At 53.8% G+C, this 23,533-nt stretch overlaps 1 protein-coding gene and 1 long non-coding RNA gene across 11 annotated transcripts in view; one reads left to right on the top strand and one right to left on the bottom strand.

Moving 5' to 3' along the window:
• Positions 1 to 23,533, top strand: part of LOC135320032 (uncharacterized) — a 285,059-nt gene that overhangs the window by 121,811 nt on the left and 139,715 nt on the right. The window lies entirely within an intron of this gene.
• The window catches only part of COBL (cordon-bleu WH2 repeat protein), a 154,755-nt gene that overhangs the window by 99,072 nt on the left and 32,150 nt on the right, over positions 1 to 23,533 (bottom strand). The window lies entirely within an intron of this gene.

Below are 23,533 nucleotides of genomic sequence, written 5' to 3'. Positions count from 1 at the left end.
TCTGGTGGCCAGATTGGTCTCGGGAGCTCAAGACAAGAAGCCGGTCCCCGAGTTTCCCAGGATGCGAGCGCGGAGCTGAAGCGGCGCCCGGAGGACCCGCCGAGGCCACCGATCCGACCAGCCTAGTGACTTACTCATCAACGCGCCGCCCGAGCGAGCGAGCGAGCGAGGCAGGGTTTCCTCCCAGGCGAGCCCGGAGCGCTGATGCCCGCACGGGCCGGCCGGCGTGCTCCCCGCCATCCGCGCGGTCCACGTCTCAGACCTCGTGATCCGGAAACCGAACCACGAGGAGGAAGATGCATCAGGGAGGGAGCGCAGAGCGGCATCCTGAACAAGGACGCCCGGCGACAGCCCGCCTCTGCACCACCAAGCACGCCCAGCGCCTTCTCCGGGGAGCCCGGCTGCGCATCGCTGAAGTGCGCTGGGCGAGAGGTGTGATTAATATTCGTCGAGGCACCGCTCAGGCCTTTGACGTGGCCAACCACCCCGTGCAGCCAAGTGCTTTGCTGGATCTGCAGGGAGCAGCTCTCGCCTCCTCCCAGGCGCGATTTGGCACGTTCTTCGGCTTTTCCTTTTCTCCCCGCCTCCCCAGCTCTGCGCTCAGAGGCGCGTTGTCTTCGGGCTTGAAGGCCATGTGCAGTTTCTACCAGTAACACCGTCCAGGGATGACAAAGCGTCCAGCCAGACAGACAAGGGGAATCGGCTCTCATCTGAGCCAAGGGCCGGGGGCGCCCAGTGAGGGCGCAGCAGGCTTGGGGATGAAGTGACCTGGCCACCAGGACAACACCCTTCCCCTCCTGGACCCCACGGTCTGCTCCGTAACGTCCCCTCAGTTACCTGCAGCCCCCCGAGTTCTGGCGGACCTCCCTCTGCCAGTGGCGAGGTATGACGGTGGCCCCGCACAGCCCCAAGGAGGCAAGGCGTGTGCTGCCGCCCCCAGGAAGACACCAGTGGTCCCCATGTCCTCACTGCGGGGAGGCCACACCCACACCTGTCACTGCCTCACTGCTCCCACCACCTGCTGGACTCTGCTGGAGTCTTCCCTGTGCAACACACCTCCTCCTTCCATCAGTGCTTCCCCGTTTCCTGCCTCCCTGTCATCTCCTCCTCCCCCTCCTCCCCTTACCTCTTCCTCCTCCCCCTTACCTCCCCCTCCTCCCTCTTTCCTCCCCCTCCTCCCCTTCCTCCCCCCTTACCTCCCCCTCCCTTATCTCCTTCCCCTCCTCCCCTTACCTCTTCCTCCTCCCCCTTACCTCCTCCTCCCCCTCCTCCCCCCTTACCTCCCCCTCCTCCCCCTTACCTCCCCCTCCTCCCCTCCCCCGTTACCTCCTCCCTTACTCCCTTTCCTCCCCCTCCTTCCCCTTACCTCCTCCTCCCTCCTCCCCTTACCTCCCCCTCCTCCCCCTCCAATGCCGATGTCAAGTTCCACCTCTGCCAGGCTCCACCTGTCCCCTCCTTCCCGCCGCCCCTGCCCCGTCATTACTCAGCCCATCATCCCCTCTCTCCTGGGCTCTTACTGGACGCGAAGGCGTCTCCTCCACCGTCTGTCCCGGCAGCACCTTTTGAGTCCCGTCTCCATCGGCCGAGATGAATCCTCTTCAAGGACACTCCATCCAACCGCCCCCCTGGAGCGAATGCCTCAGCGGTCCCCACTGCCAGCTGGGTCACCCCCAAACGTCGCCACCTGCAGCGCCTGGACCCCAGGGCTGCCTCCAGCAGGCCCCCGTATCGCCCGCACTGCGTCTACCCGGGCCCCGGTCCTCTGCACACGGGCGGGGCTCCCCCTGCAAACACCCAGCGCCGATGTGATCTGTGAGTCCCTCGCCAGTGAGCCGACCAGTGCCCGGTGGGGGAGGTCGTGAAGGAAAGTCACAGAACTTGACTGGGGACGTGGGTCGCAAAGGGGTGAGTGGGGAGGGGCCCCCCGAGGAGCGACACAGAGTGACGCCGTCCAGGTTCACACATCAGCACCACCGCGCACCAGCGAGTGACCCAGCTCGGTGCAGCCACCCGACCTCCTGCAGCCCCCAATTCCTCATCTGCCCTGCGGGGAGACCAGGATCCCGTAAAGACGCAGCGCTCTCTTCCCAAACCCACACGCAGCACCCGACACGGGAGCCTGCAGCTGGTCACCCTCCTCACGCAGCGTGGGACGGGACCGCCCGTCCCCACACGGCCGCGCCGTCTCAGCCGAGGCCGGGACCCCATCCCCGGGGGGACGCTAGAGGGCCCTGCAAGTCCTCACACAGAGGGAATGCCGACCCTCTCGGCTTCTTAAAGAGAAGACCCGAGGTCAACAGGAAGGACTGGTCGGCAGGGCGGGCATGTCAGGCTGGTCGGGGCATCATGGTGTCCGCCCTCCCCATCTGGAGGTTGGCTCTCCTCCCCAAACCAGAGGACCACACGTAGGGCCGGGCTGGGGGCAGCTGTGGGTCTGCAGGCCTGGTGATGACTGGGAGCGTCATGGCACGGGTCCCTGGGGCCGGGGGAGCCTTCAGGACACAGAGCAATGCCAGTTTGCTGGCTCACGAGGTGGGAACGGGGCTGGCTGGGGCTGCCCGCCTGCAGGCCGGCTGGTGGGAAGCCCCAGCCCCTGGGGCAGGTGGGTGCTACCGGGCTCCAGGCCAGAATCCGACATCCGCTGATGGATGCATATGATACCACACAAACAGAGTCCGACCCATCCCACAAATGGGCCGCACATCCTCGTCTTCACCACCCCGGCGATGGTTGTGGAAGGACCGGGGAGAAGCCACACACGGAGGGTCCGCACAGCTGAGCCCAGCAGCAACCTGGCACCGCCCAGCACATCCCCAAACCCAGGTTTCACAGCACGGCTACACTGATTTCCCCTGGGAAAAACAAAACAAAACAAAAAAACAAAAAAAACCCCACAGATTTTTACGACTTTCTCCTAAATGTGTATGGAATTTCTTCCTGGGCTGTTTGGCCATGAGTGGCCACAGCCCAGGAAACTCGCAGGGAAGCTGTGCGCCAGGTCACTGATGAAAGCGACAAATGACAGACAATTAACGGAGGTGACCAGGAGTCCGTTACAGCACACGTCACCATGGAAACGGCCAACGGTCTGTCACACAAGCACCTTCCGAGAAAATAAGACACAAAACGGCCGTTGAGCGACTGAATGTGGGAGCATGAAAGTTTGCAAACATTAAAACAAAAATTTTTTAATGGTTTAACCACATCTTAGGGGAGGATGTGAGATGTCTCGCTATGGGCAGTGACAGGAATCTCCATGGTTTTGCATCAAGCCTTCAAGGAGACACGCTGGGCAAATGAGCACTGATTTTAGCTCAAAAGACCTACGGCAAAAAGCCTGGAATTTTCCTCCAGGAAAACTGGAGCTGGCAAGGGCCGCGAAATATCCACACACCTCCCGCCACAGGCAGAGCGTGAGGCTTTCAACGAGCCACACCATCTGGTGTTTATTTGTTTTTCTTTTTCTCCCTTCAGTGGGAGAAAAAGGGAGCAGGCGGGTATTAAAGTTCCTTCTAGCAAAGTGTGAAAAAAAAAACAAAACAGAAGAGTGAGACGGGCGGGAATCCTGAGATTTAAAAAAAGGCAGAGCAATCAGCCAGCGAGGAGGCGGCCCCGCCCCCTCTGAAATGCGCCGGGTTGTAAGTAACTGAAAAGCACTGAAATCTGACCAGCCGCTCCCAGCGCAGCAGCCAGCAGCCGACCGACCGGGAGGGAGCAGGGCTGGGAGAATTTCTCAGGGAAGCGAACCCAGCGGCCTTCACTGGGGGCCACTAAGTCCCCGAAGCAAGGTCCCCATGCCTGGCGTGGCCCGGGGGGTGTCCGATGTCCGCACCTGAGTATTCCTTCCCCTCCGTTTCAGTCGGGAAGTCCCCCCCCACCACGACAAACTGCAGACGGGCTCTGGAAACAGCTAAAGCGTGCATGGGCCACCGCCAACGCAGCCACCTCCCGGTCTGACTTCTGCCTCTGTTAATAGGCAGAATTCCCACGGCCTACAGGTCAAAAGAAATGGCGCTTTGTTAAGGCTCACGTTTTATTTTCAGAGACACCTTCAGTAAAAACCAGCAGGGGACGAAGACGGGAAGACACAGGCAGAAGCAGAGGCCGAGGGGTGGCCTGTTTCCACGTGGACCTTTTCTGGGCTGAGAGCTGAGCGCTGGGTGCCTTTAATTCTCCTTGGAAAATATGACACTTGAGAACCGTCCTTTGAACTGTTTCTCAAAATAGGGCCTGGGCCTCCCAGTGGATCCCCGGGCTGCAGAAACCCGAGCCGGGAGCTTGCGGGCTCTGCTGGGACCGCCCATCCGGCCTTCAGACCTGCACGCCCCGGGGCCACGGAGCTGTGGGCGAGGCCAGCCTGCTTCCCAGGCACCTCTGACCGGAGAGTTCAAAACAGAGAACGCGGGATAACACCACGCCGATTACACAGGCTCCCTGGGTGTCAGGTCATCTGCTGTCCTGAACCGTCCACCCAGCACTGGGCAGGGTCGGGGGGAGGTCCCTTATGCCACTGAGCTAGTCCCCAGCCCCCATACTCCTCCTGCTCAGAGAGTATCTGACTCAGACCTGCCTTTAGCCCCCGACCCCCATCCACCTGCAACACCAGATCGGAAACTGGAGTGAGCACCGGAATTCTTATTGCAAGTCTGTGATTTCCAGGGAGCAATCACGCCCCCTCAGCGCAAAGCCAGACGCTTGAAAGGGAGTCTCTGAGGTCTGGCCTTGCAAGGCTGTCCGTCCGCCCGTCTCCCGGGATTGCTCCCAGGCTCCCAGGGGCAGAGCCTGGGTGGAGGGTCTGCAATCTGGGAGCCCCTCTTTGAGAGACAGAGGACACCCAGGAGCATGTGACAAGAACAGGGCATCAGTGAAGTCAGCCGGAAGAAGAAAGACAGACACCATTCGATATCGCTCACATTGTGGGGTCTAAAAAAATATGACACAAATGAACTTACTTACAAAGCAGGGACTCAGACTCACAGACACAGAAAACAAGCTTAGGGTTACCAGCTCCACAGAGACCAGGTGGGACCCACCCTCCGCCGCAGAGAAGCCACTGTGGGGTTCAGAGGCCTCACCGGGAGGGCGGGGGGGGGGAGCTGCAATGAGAAAACTCAGCCCCTGTTCGCATGGGGGAGTCAGATGTGGAGGAATTGCAGCATTACACATGCCAGGCAGAGAAAGGAGACTCTTTTGAGACGTGCACAGTCATTCCTCCAGCCCAGGGAGAGGCTGGATTGATCAGGTGGAGGAGGAGGGGGCGCCCCCAAGGAGGGGAGCAGGGGTGCTGGTGGGGCGGGGAGGGCTGCTCTGCAGACACCCGGCCTGCCCTCCTGGTGAGCAGGACTTGAAAACCCCAGGGACTTGCCCCCCCCCTGCACAAAGCAGCTCACAATCGGCCAGCGACCCTGCTTCTTGCTTGGCGTTGTTAGCCCACGCCCGAAAAGGCCTCGGGGCGCCGGGGTGGGAGCCCCCTGGGTGCACGTTCCCCATCTCAAGAGAGGAACAGAGACGCCTCCTCCCAGGTGACGGGCCTGGCATGTAGAACAAAGTGACCCAGGCATCTGGCACTCGGATGCGCCCAGGAGACAAGCCCGCCTTGCACCTGGCTCGGCCTCCAGCCCGATTCGGGGAGCGTTCCCACCCCGAGGCGCAGGGAGGTCGTTCGGGCTTCTCCGGGAGCTAACACGCGTTTGACGTCAACCAAAGTAGCCTTTGGGTTTATTCACTATTGTTGTCCACCAGCCCCACAGGTCGCCAGCCCCATCGCAGTCCTTCCCCGGCCTGGGGCCACTTCCGGACTCAGGGTGGCCAGGAGGAGCTGGCGGGGAAGCCCCCCGTTCTGTCCTGTGCGCTGCGTGGGTACCAACCCTCTGCCGGCTCAGCCCCCGGCCTGCCTCTGGCCGCTCCGGCAGGCCTGGGGGATACCCGCTTCCTCCCACTGCTGGCAACCACCACCCCTTGCTGTTTGCTTCTTGCAAAGCAAAACAGAAATGAAGATGCAAAAAAAAACCAAAAAAACAAACAAACAAAAAAAACGCCCAGCGCGGCGCCTGAAGTCCTTTATGACACAGTGCTCGGCGGTGTTCCCCATCCCTGCAGCCAGAATCCACCTGCCAATCCCCAGAGCCCGGCCTGCGTGTCCCCAGCCCCCAGCAAAGCCACCTGGAACCCGTTAAGGGGTCTTAAAAGTGAGAACTTCACGTGTTTTTCTATAGTGAAAAAGAGTATGAAAACAAAAATATATATTCACATATGACTGAAGCATTGTGCTGTGCACCAGAAACTGACACTGCATTGTAAACTGATTCTACTTAAATTTAAAAAAAAAAATTCATGTGTTTTTCAGCTTAATTCTAACCTACTGATAAGAAAAAAGATTTCTAGCAAATAAAGCGGCACATTTGTCCACGTCCTCACCACGATGTGTCAATAGACAGCGTTCCCTCCCACGTTCAACAGAAAAGTTACATGGAAAATTTACAGAAGTCGCTTAAAAACTCAGCTAGCAGTAATACTGAAAAACACATTCAGCTAAGGGAAAAAAAACCCAGCTGAATTCACATGTAAACTCGGCTGAGCTCAATACACCTAAATAAAATTCAGATCAGTTAGCCCCTTTACTATTTTTTTTTTTACGTATAAAGTAGAAAAATTTGTAGAATTTTATGGAAAAAAATTGTAAAAAATTATGCCATACAGCTGCCAGATTTTCGTCACTGGCTTTTGAAATCTGAATGTGACATCGCCCCAAAATAGAGAATTATTGTTGTATTTTATCCGACACCTTGGTGGGGGGGGGGCGGAAATCAATGTTCAAGGGGAATATTCCAAGAGCTACTGTTTAATCAGAAACAGGAACATGTTAGGAAAGAAAACAAAAGATGTGTTAGGGCCATATTTACATGGTGGTGTAGGTAATGACCAGGTCCCCAGGGAAGATTTAGGTTCTCGAAGCCTTGAAGGTCATCTTCTGCTGGAAAGCCACAGGTGGTCTGCTGGGGCCTGGGCGTGCAGCCCCGGGAGGGGACGGCTGATGTCACAGATGCCTCTGTTGACACCTCAGGCCGGCCAGGCTGGACCCCACCCGGGGGACTCCCCTCCGGGACCACAGGGGGGGTGAGGCAGGAGAAGCGGACAGCCGACAGTGGCCAGGACGGCCTCCCGCACAGCTGGACCTCTCCATGGTCCCTTCTCTTCAGCCCCCTCCCAAGCCTGGTCCCCTGCCCCTGCCTGGGTTTTTCCTAAGACGCCTTCAGCAAATGCGACTTCCAGGGAAAGCCGCTCAAAGCAGAGGGGGCGGATTTCTCGTTTTCCCTGTAAAAGCCCCTTGTCAGAGCAGCACCCCTGGGGCGGACTAGCTGTAACCCACACCACAGTCATTCTTTGTCCCCCGCCAGCTCTCACAAGGGTAGCCCTCCAGCTCAGCTTCCCAGGAGATTTCTTATCCTTGGGAAAAAATAAAAATAAAAAAAAAAATCTTGGTTTCTTCTCACTTTCAGGGGGCGGGACAGGAGCTGGAAGGCCGACACGATGGGCGGGTGAGAACCCTGCGGTCCTGCCCCCGGGGCTGCAGGTGCAGAGAGAGGGGGCCAGGAGGGGTCAGCCACTGAGGGGCACACTCACACCACACCCCTCTGCAGACTGAAATGCTGTATCTGTGCAGTTAAAGCAAAGGAGGGGGAAACAGGTCAGCTCTGAACTGACGCCAGCCAGTCTTTTTTGTGCTTCTTACTGAAGGATCCAGTTTGGGGTGCATCCAGTGGCCCCCTCCCCAGCCCCCTACCTGCCATGCTGCAGCCCAGGACCTCACACCACCCAGATACCCACCCCTGCCTCTCCTGCTCCCCTGCATCTCTGCCTGGTCCCTAAAAATCCCCGCAGGAAATCCTTCTTCCATCAAGGGTTCCCAGGCAGGAGAAGCCACACCTCTTCCCCAGTCCCCCCAGACTCTGGGGGCGCCCCTACCCAGGGGTTCCCTGAGGCTGCCTCCAACTATTCACTTTTTTAAGAACATGCTTTTGATTAAAAAATGAAATCAACTTATTAAAGAAACGATCCTAGAAACTAGAGCAATAAACACTCAGCACTTATCGCCCCAGAATTACTTTACTGTTACTGACGCCCTCGAGGTTGTTTATAGGATTGAAGTGAAGCTGATGGTCAGGCCTGGGTGGGGAGCTGGAAACGGCCGAGGGGGGCGACCTGTGGTCCGATCAGATTTCCTTTGTGGACACTGAACGCTGAACTTCGCATCATTTTCATACATCACAAAATACGATTCTCCTTTTGGTTTTTTTAAACTCATTAGAAAAAGTTTTAAACTCATTAAAAATTTTTTAAAAACCAGGGGAGGAGGGTACAGCTTGGGGGTAGAAGGTGGGCTTAGCATGCACAAGGTCCTGGGTTCAATCCCCAGCATCTCCATTAAAAATAATAATAATAATGAATAAATAAGTAAATAAACCGAATTATTCCCCCCCCATAAAAAAGAATATAAAATTCTAAATAAAACTTCAATACATTCAGTAAACAGGTATTGGGGGCCGCCATGTACAAGGAATTTTCCAGGCGGTCTGTGACATCAATCATCCTGTAATTTGTGGTCCCAGATCAAGACGCTTATGGGGTGATAAGACAGACACTTAACTGTTACCAACGATAATACATTTTTGTTATTTTACAACGATGTTATAATGTTATTTTATAACGATGTTACAATGTTATTTATAAAAATGTTACAATGTTATTGTATAACAATGTTACACTATTATTTTATAACAACAAAAGAAAAGCATGCGATTAAGGGATGTGACACTTTGCAAAACCGTATGTCATAAATACGTCAACCACAGGGCACTATATGCTGGTATTTTCAAACTACTATTGTCGACATTATTAAATTATAAAAACCAAGTTCGATTCGAGGCAAATCCTGCCCGTGGACTGTAATTCTGCAAGGAAATTACTGCAATCGAAGTAGCCTATTGTCCAAAGGCATCACTTTCAATTGGACGGAGGTCTCCGCTGATACAAAAATCAGACAGCTGTGAATTGCACCCCGTGGCCTGTACGAGTCACTTATTTTTAAGCAAAAAGGACTAAAAAACACCCCGTGGCACTTAGAAAGAGTTTGCACGTCTTCTGATGACCCCGTGAATTTAAAACCACCACGAAACATGTTCGTCTTAACGCAGAAAGGTGAATTGAGCATCTAAATTTCCTACTTTGAATCAAAGGAACAGATGGAGAAGAGAGTCGTTTACTATATGCTTGAACCAGGATGACAAATGGCCACAGCCGTTTGGCTCCCAGCAGGGCCACCCCCTCCGTGTCCCCGGCGGCCCTCCGCAGACTGAGGTGTCCTGGGCACCTGTTGTGACGCCGCCCACTGGCAACACTATAAATGCACCAAACCACAGCTCGCCCTGCCAGCATTTCTGTGCCCCCATCCTCTCCGTCGCAGGTCACTCCCTGCAGCTCCACGGATGAACCTCACCCCGGGCACGCGGTCCAGCCCAGCTGCCCAGCCGTCAGCCCCAGGAGGGACGGGACACAGCAGCCAGCCCACACCCCCAGCCTGGCGCAGCGCTGCGCCTTCAGATCCTGGTGGTCAGACGTCCAAACCACCCGGAGAAGGTGCGTTCAATGCCGACGGCAGAAGCAGTCGGACATTTATGCAGGAAAAGCCAGCCTTCCTGTGGCTGTAAGACTGATCTCTTCAACTTGAGGGCGGTCCCTACCCGTCAGAAACAGACCTCCTTACTTGCAAGTGTCTTTCCAAATTTTGTACAAATGCGGTTATTTACGCAGACGGCTCGTTTCTATTTCTAATGATCATTCTGAAATGACAAAATAGAGGGCTGCACTGGTGAGCTGGGAAAAGGGGAATTTGAGCGTCCCCCCGAAACAGCTGGCGGGCAGAGGAGGTGGTTTTGGGGGTTGTCAAGGCTTTTGCATCATAAGATGTGAGCCACAGGGCACAGGGGGTCATGGTGCCCGTGCCCGGGAGGACGGCAGGGCTGGGCTGTGACTCATACGTACTCCGCGCCGAAGCTCCCAGGCTCTCCCTTCCAGCCACCCCACCGTCCCTCCCGCCAGGACTGTGAACTAGTCCCTTGGAAATGGAGATCCAGCCAAAGACGACGCTGACTCAGTGCATCACGGTGACTCAACCTGCCACCCGTTCTCTGAGGCCCTTCTAGCAAGGGAAGCACTTCTGAACTCCAATGAGCATCTCTGGTTCTACTAGAACAGCCCCCCCCCCAAATCTCCTCCCATGCGAACGCTTCATCCATCCCCTCAAAAACGCAGCCAAGAGCCACTGCCTGCAGACAGGCGACTTCCGCCATCTCACAAGAATTTTTCTTTATTTCAATGAAACGGCGCAGCCTTTATCCCTCTGTCCTCACCACCCGTCTCTCCTAAAAGGTGCGGGGCTCATCGCACTGCACAGCCCTCCTGGTCCAGACCGGAAACTGGCCCCGAGAAGCCAGCTGAACTCCGCTGGCCCCGTCCCTTCCGGACCCCAGCCTCCCTGCCCCCGGGACCCGGCAGGTGACCCACTCTTCGTGCCCTCCCGGCTGTCAAAACTGCCCGGGGTAGCAGATCTCCCGGGCTTCCTCCTAACAAGGAATAAATGGAATTGGGATGCACTTTTTAAATTCGAAACTTTGAAAGAGAAATGGCTGGCCAGATGGAAGAGATGGTGCGTTAATGATTATTATTATTTTGAGGAAAGTGTATGCAGGGGGCCAGCTGGACGGCCGGGGCAGGGGCTCTCACGGAGCATCCATGACACGCGCCTTGGAAGAGACTTTCTCTCTTCTGCCTCCCATAAGTGAGGGCATTTCTGGGGACATGGGTGTCCTTCCCGTTGACCTTTCCAAACTGGATCTCTGGAAATCTGTGCTGTTCCAGAAGGTAACTGGCGAGGTCAGTTCTGGCCATAATGGACCCACTGAAATGATGCCAATCATTTGAATCACGTGAATTACCACTGAAAAAAGACCAAAAGTTTTTTTTTTAATGTGTGTGTGTGTGTTTTTTTTTTTTTTTTTTTTTTGCTGGGGGAAAAAGCCACGTAGTTGAACATCGAAAGATTACCGCTCATCGCAAAAGCAGACACGTCCGATTAAACATCTGAGTGCTGTGCTGTGTAGGGGAAGCCACAAGGGTACGAATTTATGGACGTCATCCCTTTGGTATTCATCTCAGCGAGCTAAGTTTTCCTCCACCCTGAATCCCCCGAATTACCCTGCTCAACATCTGTAATAAGCTGTTTCTCTAAGCATCTACGTGGTGTAAATGCTGCAAAGGCCATCGCTGTTTTTGCAGAGTGAACGTTCCGAGCGCACGTGGCCCCTCCTCCCACAGTGACAGCTCCCGCGTCCAGTCACATCCACACGCTTGAGTCCTTCGCGCCATCCTGTACAATCATCACAATCACCTCGAAATCTACAAAACCATCTCAGAATTACAGAAGCAACATTGTTACTGGTTAGAATTGAACTAGGTAAAGCTCGAAGCTCTTTGCCACCTCATTCTTTTGTCCTTAAAATGCATTTCACAGAAGTCGGCAAAGTCTGTTCAAAAATGATCAGGATGAAGTCTTTATTCTGGGCGGTGGTGTCAACTTCACACGATTATTTGGGTTCAACTTTGATATTGTTTTTCCCCCCATCTTTGTTTTCTGAATACGTAAAACACTCTGTGGCTGAGAATCACAACCACGCAAAAAGGAGCATTCAGGAAGTCTCGCTCCTATTTTTGCGTTATCCTCTTCATCCCTGTGTTACCTCCATCCTTCTGTTAATTTTTTTGCAAAGAAAGCCAACACCCGTGTATTTTCATTTCCCTGTATGTCTTGCACAAAAGGGGGTGTGCCATCAGTAGCTCCCGTGTGCTTTTTTCATTTCACAATGATTTCTGGAAATTGCACCATGTCAGTTCACAATGACTTTTTCCCCCTTTCAATTTTTTATTTTTTATTTTTTTGGCTGATGCAAACTAACTTGAGTAGAAGACGTCAGACTGGGGATCTCCTTTTTTTTTTTTTTTTTTTTTGCAGGAAAAGGACAGGACAAGGAGACACATGATTTTCTGGTGATTAAGCTGGTACCCTTCCTTGATGGGATCAAGCCCCATTTGTGTCAAATTGGGAACTGAATGCAAAGTTGTATATAAGGGGAAATATGCTGTTAATTTATCATAAACAGAGACAGAAACAAACCAAAAAAAAAAAAAAGATCTTCAACAAGCTAATGTGCAAATTGATCTCAGCCAAATCAGGATGCACGGTCCAAGCTCAAATTCAGCGCTAACAGCACCCACGTGCAACTTAGGGTCTCCCGCCTTCCTCCCCACCCCGGCCCCACTCCCCCCTCCCCTTCTTTGAGAAACCACTGCCCTCCTGGGTCAGATTCGAGGAGCTCTGCCTGCCTAGAATTCTCCAGAAAGTGCCCTAGTGGGTCCTCGTGAGCCTGCCAGCCAGGTGGGGACAGCCCTGCGACCCTGTCCATTCCACAGACACCAAAGCCACCACCTGACCTCTCCGGGGCCCGTGTAAGGTGGGGCCACTCATCCGCCCTCGGGAGGCTGACCTCGATTGGTTCTACACTTTCTCGTGATTTCCTCAGGCCACGGTAAACGTGGCTGGTTTCACACGTCCTCTGTCCTTGGGAAACACTGAGAAGCACTAGCCAGACTGAAAAGATTAGTACCAGATACTGACTTCCATCTCCATAGATACAGCTGCCCCCACTTAATTAAAAAGGGCTCCGTGGGAAGTTCAAGCTGTCGGCCAAACGTGTGTTTCTTCTCTTCTCTTTCCTTCCTTCCTTCCTTCCCTCCCTTCCTTTCCTCCTTCCTTCCTTCCTTCCCTCCCTTCCTTTCCTCCTTCCTTTCTTTCTTTCTTTTCTTCCTTCCTTCCTTCCTTTTCTTTCCTTCCTTCCTTCCTTCCTTTTCTTTCCTTCCTTCCTTTTCTTTCCTTCCTTCCTTCCTTCCTTCCTTTTCTTTCCTTCCTTCCTTCCTTCCTTTTCTTTCCTTCCTTCCTTCTTCTTTCCTTTCTTCCTTCCTTCCTTCCTCTCTCGTTCTCTCTTTCTCTCTCTTTCTCTTTCTAGCAGAGAAAGGTTTACTTCAAGGGCCAAACAAGCAGAACGGATGGCTTGCGCTCAAGAAGACCCTGCCTCTCGAACCCTGAATGTCTTAAAACTAAGAAGAAACTGAAGCACAGCGGCCTTGGGAAGCCTGATCCAATCTGAATATTTTTTTCTGTTTCTGACCCCGTTATCCAGCATTTGCCAGACTGCTTTGCCTAAAAATAAGTACGTAAGATGCACCAGGGAGGGGAGGGTGTCGCTCAGGGGTGGAGCGTGTGCTTAGCGTGCACGAGGTCCTGGGTTCCATCCCCGGCACCTCCATTAAAAAAATAAATAAAAAGATGCACAAATGAAATTAAAAGACAGATAATCCCAGCTACCTCATATAGGTGTTGCGAGGGCTGGGGGAAAAAAAAACATTTGTAAGACTGGCCTGGGTGTTTAATAAGCACTCAGCCAATTCATGTGGCCTCTTATGCATCCCTCTCCGGGAAGAGAGCCGCACGGCCATGCTGCGGGCTTTCCCACGTCCCCTCTTTACAAGGTACCGCGGGCCGGACAGCAGAAATAGTAAGTGGCACCATCCAGCCTGCGTGCACCTGTGGGTAGACCAGCTGACCAGGGACGCAGAGGGAGGGCTCCGTCTCCGAGAGGCTGGAGCAGAAGTCGGAGCCGGCAGGCGCTCAGCCCGGGAAGAGAACCTTCAAGAGGGTGGGGCCTGTTCTGGGAAAGACCGTCCTGCTGGGTCCTCCTCCCTGCAGTGAGGACGAAGGACCCACAGGTCCCCGGGGCAGGGAAGGGCTGCCAGTGCGCCTGGCCGGCTGCACAGCATCTCATGAAACTGCACATCATCTCATGAAACCCACCGCACATCGTGGCAGGCACAATTGTCCCCGCACCGATCTGGGGACACCACCAGTCCAGGCGGTAATGTCACTCAGCCAGGGTCACTCAGCTGACCCGCCCCGGTCTGTCCCCCGGGCTCCTGCAGAGCGCGCGGTGCACACAGCACGGCCCTCACACAGCCAGGGGCCCGGACCCCAGGGCCGGGGTGTGGCCATCTCTCCACCCAGGGCCTGGCGGCTGCTTTTCCTCCCTGCTCGGACGCACCTGCAGTGGAACGGATTTCTGAGACGTGTTTTGGAAAGCTGGGCGGCTCCACCGAGACCCCCGGATTCCATGTCGCGCGGAGTGGCAGCTGTCCAGCGGGTCCGAGGACAAAGACGGGAGTGTTCCCGGGGCCCCAAGACTCCAGGCATTCACACCGACTCCCTCCCGCTGCAGATCGCCCCGGGTACCACTTGCCACGGCTCGGAACAAATGCGCATTCTCCGTCTATATGTACACTTGCGTGACCCCAAGGGCTGCAACGGAGGCACAGAGAGCCAGGCTTTTCTCAGGACCTTTGGAAGGGAACTCGCAGGGCCACAGGCGACGCTTTGTGTGTCAGAAAAGCCCCTGACTCAGAGGCAGTGGCCAGTTTTAGAACATGATGGAAAGGAAGTGACCACACCAATGTGGCTGTGCGTGTTGGCGCAGACGTTGGAATCCCCTGGAAAACTTCTGATCAGCCCCGGGCCGGAACACAGCTAGTTTCCAGTGAGTTCTGCACTCACGACCATCCTGGGGCGGGGGTGGGGTGGGGCCAGTAGACCCTCCCCAGTGAGGAGCCCAGAAGTGAGATCTCAGCGGAGATGAGACCTGAGGGAGGTCCCCACCGTCAAGGGGACAGCAGGTGTTCTGATGAGCCGTGTCTGACTCAGAAACACTCCCTGTGTAAGATTGCATTTCCCTAAGTGACTGTGTAAAGTGAGAGATGACTGCTTTCCATAGACCTGGGAGTCCGCACACAGGAACCAGCAGAGCTAAGCTTCCCCTTGACAGCTCTACCCTTCTTGTTACACTGTGTACATCACACACACAGGACCTTACGAGGGGATGGGACGCCCAGAAGAACACATCCTAAATGAGGGTAACTTTGGTACCGGATGCCCGTCCCTTGCATCTCTCTTCTGCTGAGCTTCCCAGCGGCCAGAGTAAAAAGGAAAAGCAGAATCAGATTCAAAGCGACCGAGCTCCAATTTTTATATATGTGCTAAAGGAGGTGGGGGGAGATACATCTGGGAGTTTAAGATTTGCAGAGGTTAACCATCCGGCCGCCCTATGCTCTGACTTCCCGTGAGACAGGCCCGTGTCACCCCCTTCCCTGCCCAGAGCAGGGTCTCAAATCAGCCACGCAAACCATGCTGTTGAGACTTCTGCATGGTTACCAGCTGTCTGGAGGTGTTAGCATTAAGGGTGAAGGAAGCGGATGCCAGGAACAAGTTGGGAATAATGGTTCATAACGGCAAGAAGAAACAGTTTCTTTTTAAAAAATTTTTTTTGCTGGGTAGACTGGCCAAAACGTCTTCACACAGTGGCCGGAGGTCCCGCATGAGTGGCCACCTGTGTCTAGGCTGAAACTCCGGGACCTGGGAGGGAGGGGAATCCCCAGGTGTGGCCGCCAGGTTTCAGCTCCCGGAGCCCGTCTACAGGGTGCAGGGCCAGGAGACAACCGGCCAGACTGGTTTGGTTGGGTCGTACACACGGACGGCGGGTGGTGACACAATCCTGCTGTCACTGAACACCTTTCTGGCAACGGCTAAGCATTCTGTAATGATTCCCTTTCCGGAAGCACGTTGACAGCAGCACTGTCCCCACCACAAACCAGGGAGGGAGACCGGCGATGTCTGGGGAGGCCACCTGTGAGTAAGCCCCATGCGTGGAGGGGGGGGCCCTGGTACCCGGCACCTCATTTCAGCCTCATCACAGCCCATAAAGGGGGTGTGTTGTTCCCGTTTCTATAAAAGATGAAGCTGAGACTGAGATTTGTTCCCTGACAAATGACAACATAACAGGAAGGGCCGGAGCCAGGACTCCAGCTCGGGTCCGTCTGGCCGCCTTACGATGCTTCCCGGGTCTAAATCACAGCTTCCCCAGATTCCCAGATTCCCAGAATCAAAGTGCAGGAAAGGGGAGGACAAGGACACAAGGCACTTCTGCGGGGACCTGCCCGTCCCAGGGGGACCCAACATCCATCCCCAGGAAGCTGCGTAAATGAACCACGACGGGGCCACACGGTGCAACGCCGCCGCTGCACCAAGAACGAGGGCGCTCTGGGTAAAGGGAGCCGCGGGACGCCGCCGATACGAATAGACAGACAGACAGACAGACAGACAGATGGCTAGATGGAAGGATAGACAGAAAGATAGACATAGACAAAAATATAGATAGATAGACAGACAGATGGATAGATGGATGGATAGATGGACGGATAGACAGACAGACAGGCACATTATTTCAACCGCGGGGCTGGGAAGCTCGGAGGCGTGAGGCGTGTCTCCTCCCAGCCCCAGGCCGCACAGAGCGCTCTCAGTCCCTGGCAGGTGAGCCCCAGCTTTTGCGTCTACACTGACATCCCCTGAAAAGGCCGGGGACGGTGGCCCTGCGCCCCATGACAAGGGGTGGCACTCCTCACGGCCGCCCAGGAAATCCAGGCACGGTTCCTCTACAGTTCGGTACCTCCTCTGACGTTTCTTTATGTTTTCCCAGGTGTGACAGTCACAGGTCCCCGTTTCAGCGTCCTGGTGGTCCTCCGAGGCCAGCAGGGTCGGCAATTCTCAGGCCAGCTCCCAAGATCGGGCCACCAGGGGTCAAAGACTCACAGCTCTGGGAGCCCAGGGGAGACTTGACGTCTGGGACCCAGAGAGTCCCGGAGCCGGGCGGCCCCCCAGCCCAATGGGGAAATGGCAGGACTGGGTGGCCGCGAGGCTGGGGACCACCGGGCAGAGGCTGGACGGGGAGGCCGAGGCCAGAGCTCCCCTCTGCCCCACGCAGGCAGGGTGAGGCTCACTGCTTTCCAGCCCTGAGACCAGAGCTGATCTGGGTGCAGAAATCCAAAATGCAGGACCCTGGTGACCCCCGGGGTGCCCCAGAGGAGGAGAAGGAGTGGGGACCCCCGACAGCCCACTGTGACCCTCTGTCCACGGCTCGGGCCCCCCCCCTTTCTATCAGGAGACAAAGTCCTGTGGGTTGTCTGGCCACATGGATTAGCAGCTGTGTGACCGTCTGAGAAACTGTCCGTCCGCCAGCAGGTCCCAGGGACGCAGCCGTCCCGCGGGGTCCTCCCCACACCTCTGAGCTCTTGACAGGACTCAGGGCCACATGTGACTCAGGATGGACGTTCCCTGGACTCTCACTGGACTCACAACCCCCCTTTGACAGGAATACACCACCTGACAGGTCCCCTGTGGAGCCACTTCAACACACACTCACTAGGCGTGGAGGTAAATCTTGGCTTTTTACATGACTTGTGGTGCACACAATTCACACGTTTCAAACTCCCGGGAACCAACTCATCTGCGGGCAAATTCATCACAGACTGATCAACAATTTCCTCTCCCATATGGAAACCAGAGGAACAGAAAAACGCAGACTGAAACTGAATTACAGACCGCAGGCAAATCTGCCCTTGTTTACATTAAAAAAAATATATATATAAAATTGCACAGAAGTCGAGATTGCCATAGGGGCTCATGATAAGCCCCAAAGGTGGCCAAGACGTCTTGATCTTAAAAAAAAATCTCCACCTGCCACTGTATCTCCATCCTTATGAAACTGGAGGTCACACAGAGGTCCATGCTTTTAAGGAAAACCTCCAACTCAAGCAGTTACTTTATTGACTTAAATAAGATTTTTCAGGAAATAATTTTGACACCATTGTTATTTCTACATCTCTCACGATGCCAATCCTGGTACACTTTCCGCAGCCCCAGCTGGAATTGGCTGCATGAAAGGCCTTCTCCCTCACCTGTCCGGGAGCCACCTGGCCTGGCGTGCGGCCAGGCTCACAGACAAGGGGAAAAGCCACCACAGGCATGAAGCCACCAAGACTGGGAGCAGGGGCTCCGTTTTGGTGACATGCATTTCTTTATAAATAGTTGCACTTTACGAACACCCCGTGGGCAGTACAGAAATGAGACAGAAATAAAACTCTGTCTGGAAAGGATAAGATTAAAAAACAAAACAAAACGCAGTCTTCCCTGAACCCAGTGGATCACGGAGCAGGCGTGCTGGGACGGACACCTGCACCCTGCAGACCGCGCTTCTGAGCAATGAGGCAGTGACATGAGCTGTAGCAAGATGATGCCCTGAACAGCTTTCTTCCCGTCCCTCCCCAGAAAACAGGGTGTCCCCGTGGCAACTGGGATAATTTCACTCGCCCTCAGTAAGGAAGCTTTTCTTCATCCCTCCGGGAGGGCAAATGGCATGCAACCAGGGATTTCTTTCCAACCGAGGCGCACGGAGCCAGGACCAACATCTCTAGCAATTTGTGGGGAAGGAGGAGGAGCAGGGAGATGCCACAGCGTGGTTACCATCTGCTGTGGGAAACGTCCCCTCTGCAGAAGCAGCGCCCTCTAAATTTACCAGCCAAGGCAGAGTATGCAGGTATCTTTCATTCCTCCTCAAAAACAGGCTTTCCATCACACTTGCACGTAATAAGAAATATTAGTAATGGTAGCCCCGAGTTAAGTGTTCACCCGTGGGAGGTGCTGTATCCGGTTAAGTGACAGGAGCTGCACGGCCCTGCAAGCAGGTGCATTATAATCCCCTTTGTCCACATGAGGAATGAAGAACACGGGGTGTCTTAAATCAGCCTCCTCCCAAAACGGAGCTTGAGTGTACGCACTAAGCCATCGGTAGGTTGTGTAACCCCAGGGAGGCAAGGGAGGGGTGAGCGGAGCGGGGCCGGGGCAGAGGGGTGCAGACACCAGACAGCAGGTGCCAGCCACCTATGACTTTGCAACAAGCTAGCTGCTCAGCGTCCCTTCAGGCTGGTCCTCTGAAGCTACGGTGTCTCCAAGCAACGCAGGGGGCGGGAGGAGGGAAATTGCATCCTTTAGCAAGGGGGTCCTAGGTCACATGGAGGCGGGAAGCCCCATAAAAAGACCGGCAGGAACCCCAGGCAGGGCCACCGCTCTCCTGCCGGCACCACCCGGCTCCCTGGCCCAGAGGCTCTGCCTCACTTTTTGCCTCTGAACCAGCTTACTTACTCCTAAAATTCTATTGGTTCCCTGAGCTCACTCCTGATTGGTCCATTTGTAGTGCTTCATTTGCATGGAGCTCACTCCTGATTGGCTATTTTTCTCACTCCTGATTGGTCCATTTCCCTCACTCCTGATTGGTCCATTTGTAGTGCTTCATTTGCATGGAGCTCACTCCTGATTGGTTATTCCTCTCCCTCCTGATTGGTCTATTTCTACAAAGCCTGTTCCTAATTAGTCAACTTTTGTTAGACCTTATTTGCATATGATGTTGCAAAGTGTAAACTGGCACCTATAAAAGCCTGTGTAAACCTGCAGACGGGGTCCGGAGCTTGGAGTGTTAACTCCTCTGAGCCCGCTGGCTGGTGTAATAAACCTGAGTTCTCCAACACACCCAGTGCTGCTTGGTCTTTTGCTCGGATCCAGGTGGCTGTCACAACTGAGCTGTAACACATTTTTCTGCAACAACATCAGATGTCAGTCATCCCAGGAAAGGAAGAGAGAGATGCGTGGCCCTGGAGGGACATCAGGGGGTGTCCTCTTGCGCTCCTGACATGAGACACAAGATGCAGTCACCATGTGGGGTCCTCTGTCCGGGCAGTCAGGCCAGAAAGCGAAGCAGGCGTGCACATCCGGAGCACGTGAGGACCCGGCGGGCTGCGTGCTGGCTCGAGGCAGGACTCGGGTGCCGGCTCCAGGCTAGTCCTGCCCGGAGATCCAGGGCTCCTCCGTGTCCTGGCCTCCCCCCAGGGGCACAGACAAGCCTAGCTTGAGCGCAAGCAAATGCAGCTGTGGCTCTGGCTCCCATAACAATCCTGGGGTCTAAGAAAGCCAGAGTCAGGGAAGGGGAAGAGTATTTTGCAGTCTCTTTACAGACGCTTGTCTATTAGTTCGGCTTGAGTTTTCAGTTAGAGAAGAGATGTTCACAGACACACCAGTCCTCCCCATCAAAGAATCTTTGGTCGAGACATAAGGTATGCTCTGTCGCCCCCGAAAAAAAAAAAATGGATACAGCAGGAAAAAAGAACCAAAGGAAACCCTAAGTTGGCTGACAGCTGTCTCACACTGGACAGAAGGGGTTCTTTAGAAGCTCCCCTTTGTGTGTGACTTTTCCTCCGTCTGTCTTTTCCTCCATCTGGATTTAATCAAGTCCACAGATGAGAAAAATAGAGAGGAACCAAAAACATCTCCAACGTACACACTTCCGTCCGAAGTCTATTTATACCCCCTCGAAACGGGCTTAGGTTTTAAAACACCTGTGTTGTCTTAGAAATACTTTCGCCAAGTAACCTGTGGACGGTGGCCGACTCCGGGCTCAGCTGGAGCAAAATAAAATGCACCCTTTTGAGAGGAGGGGAAGAGAAAACATCTGCCCTAGAAAAGTTTCTTTATTCAGCCCCAAAATTGCGAAGCCCAGTGCCAGGACTGGCCCTGAGGTGGTGAACAGAAGTCACTCATTTCCGTTCAAGAAAGATGTCAAAACAAGATCGCCTCCAAAGACGCAAATTCTTGGTTAGAGTCCTGGATTTCCTCAATACGCGCATTCATTCACCACTTATTATGCACCCACGAGGTGCCAGCACTGTTTTCAGGTGTCTCGCGGGGAGGAGAGGGTCGGGGAATGCAGGGCGCCCTTAGGCGGGAGACAAAGTCAACTGGCTTCATTGCACTGGGCTTGTATTGAAAAGAGATGGTGCTTTTTGTGGGATAAATACAGATAATGCAAACACGAAAACTTTCAGGGGGAAATAACATCCTCATACAGGGTTAACAGCCATGGTCAGAGCCTACGGTGAGACTGGAGTTTGCCAGGAGAACATTTCTAGAGAACACAGGATGCTTTGAAAGGGGAAAGAAGGAACAGAGAAATGAAAGATACACAAACCAAAGGTCTTCCTCAATATCGACCTGATGGCAGTATTTATTATGTGTCTGCGATGCATTGGAATGTTCGACTAAAAAAAAAAAACTTTAAAAACTTAAAAAAAATTAAAATCTTAGAAAAGCAGAATGTCAGATTTGAGAAATCCTCAAGTGTGTATGTGCGGTGTTCCTAAGACATGGTACTTAGGTCTCATTAAATTTTGTAACATGTAATGTTTTTAGTAGAGACACTATAAGAGCTGAATATCAATCCTACTTATTTTTTATGACCGAGGCAAAGTCGTACCCCAGGAATCATCCTGGGATGAACCACCCATCAGATCTGGTTCACTTCATGCTGGGGGCTCATTTATCCCACTCGGGTCAGATCAAGGGTTTCTACTAACCCACGCCTGTGGTTTCCCATGTGCCCCATGTGGACAGCTTCTCCCAACAGGGTCAAATACATCCCCATCCGGAAGCTGAGGGAGTTGTGCTGGGATTCCGGTCACCGGCCCAGGTCTCCTAGCTCAGATGAGGTACGTGCAACCCCAGGCAGCATCACCAACCTCTCTGTTACCCCAGCTTCCGAGAAGCCGGAACTAAAGAACACTTAAAAGTATAAGAATTTTGAATAGCTTTGCTATTCAATACCCCACTACGGGCCATGCAAAAAAAAAAAAATCTTTTGAATCTGGAAGTTTAAAAAGGAAAAAGCAGATTATTGAGAATTAACACACTCAGGAAAGAGACAGATCAGACCCACATGTTGGTGGAATTGTGCTCAGACAACCGAACGTTCAAACAAGCCCAGGGCCTGAGGCATCCACTCATATGATGCTTTTGTGATGTTTTCACTCCCAAGGCCTGCATTTTGGGAGTATCTGCACGTCTCAACTAAGCCCAAGGCGAGCAGGTGGCAGGGAGGCGAACAGGGGTCTCAGAGGCACCACTGCCTACCATTAGAGGAAGAAACCGCACTACATGGTCTGGCAGTCGGGACCCACCTCTCTGCACCTCTGTGTCCGAGCTTCCATCTTTGGATGCACAGCAAACAGCACCACAAACAACGGCGCTCTCTTCTCTGGGAATAAAAATCAACCCATAAGCAACCATAAAGCAACGTCAAAACATAAAGCCAATCTATGTTGTGCATATTTTAATGTATATTCTACCTTGTCACAAAAGCGTTTGGGGCAAAAAACAGGCACCTCTATTTAAAATTCCCCTTTTATCAAAAAAAAAAAAAAAAAAAAAAAAAGCCCACGTCTGCAGTGACAGTCTTGAGAAAACTGTTCTAGAGAGCAGGTCACCAGGTACTGAGGCCGACTTACCGTCCAACACTTGCTTCTGCCTTTAGAAGGGAAATTAACCCCCACAGGCAGCTCCGGCCTCCTGAGTGATGGGCAGCTACCTCCATGACATATTTATACCAAGTGGATTTGTCTGGCACTGAAAGTCAAGATCCTAAAATGTATTATGAGATATTTACCTATCTGAAAATAGTTAACTGGACTATTTCTGTAATCAAACAGGCTTCCAAAAATATTAGACACTTCAGTGGCTCTGGAATTCCAACACCTCATAAAACCCATTTCAGGTATTTAAAGTGTCGCTGAATCGCGCTGGTCCGTGCACCCGGCACTCGTGTCTCTGGGACGCCAGCTCCACCTGTAGCAGCTGGACTTCCGTCACCGTGAAGCACCGTCTTCCTCAGTCATTGGTTCTGGACGACTTCTCTTCTGTCTCCCTCCGGGCATCATACCGTGTCCTGGCCTCGAACACTGCCCCCTTCACATTTACCCCCAGCCTGTGTCTCTCCTGTTTAGGGGATCCCCCTCTCCCCACACTCCCCGCCACCAACATACACACCAGGATGTCAAACTGGCACCAAGCTCATTTCAACCTCGCTCCTCCCAAACACACCCCTCCATGTCATCACGTCCTGAACGCCTTCCAGGCAAAGGGCACCCCTCAATTCCAACGGCCCCATCTTGTCCCCACGTCCAAACGCCGGCCCGCTGACCGCATCCATGCAAGGATCTCCAATCCACCCTTCTCGGCCATGGTCACTGCTGCCACCCAGGTCAGGTTTCTAAGGGATTCGTGAAATACTCATATTGGAAGGAGCTCTTCTCTGAACCAGACGATCTGACTGGAGTTTCAGGTCTGCCTTTTTTGTGTATGTTTTGCCTGAAGTGGGAAGCAATGATACTGATCCATCAGAGCGAACATAACCTGGCCGTGCCCCTCAGCTCTTCCCAGGAGACCGAGCAGTGAGCAGTGATGCAGGCTGGGGCGACGAGGAGCAGAGAGGACCTGGGGCAGGTGACCGGAAGCACACGGGACAGCTAAGCACTGTTCCCTCCCAGATGCATGACAGCAAGTGTCAAAGCCAGCGCTGGGCCGATGGGAAAGGTCTTCCCCAGGGGTCCGGGCCTCCCCCGGCGGCAGGAGGGGAGAAGCTCGCCCAAGGCTGCATTTGTGTCC

Source organism: Camelus dromedarius, chromosome 35, assembly GCF_036321535.1.
Source record: "Camelus dromedarius isolate mCamDro1 chromosome 35, mCamDro1.pat, whole genome shotgun sequence".
In the NCBI taxonomy this organism is placed as follows: Eukaryota; Metazoa; Chordata; class Mammalia; order Artiodactyla; family Camelidae; genus Camelus; species Camelus dromedarius.
Note: the sequence above shows the minus strand (reverse complement) of the source record. Positions and strands in the feature narration are given on the sequence as shown.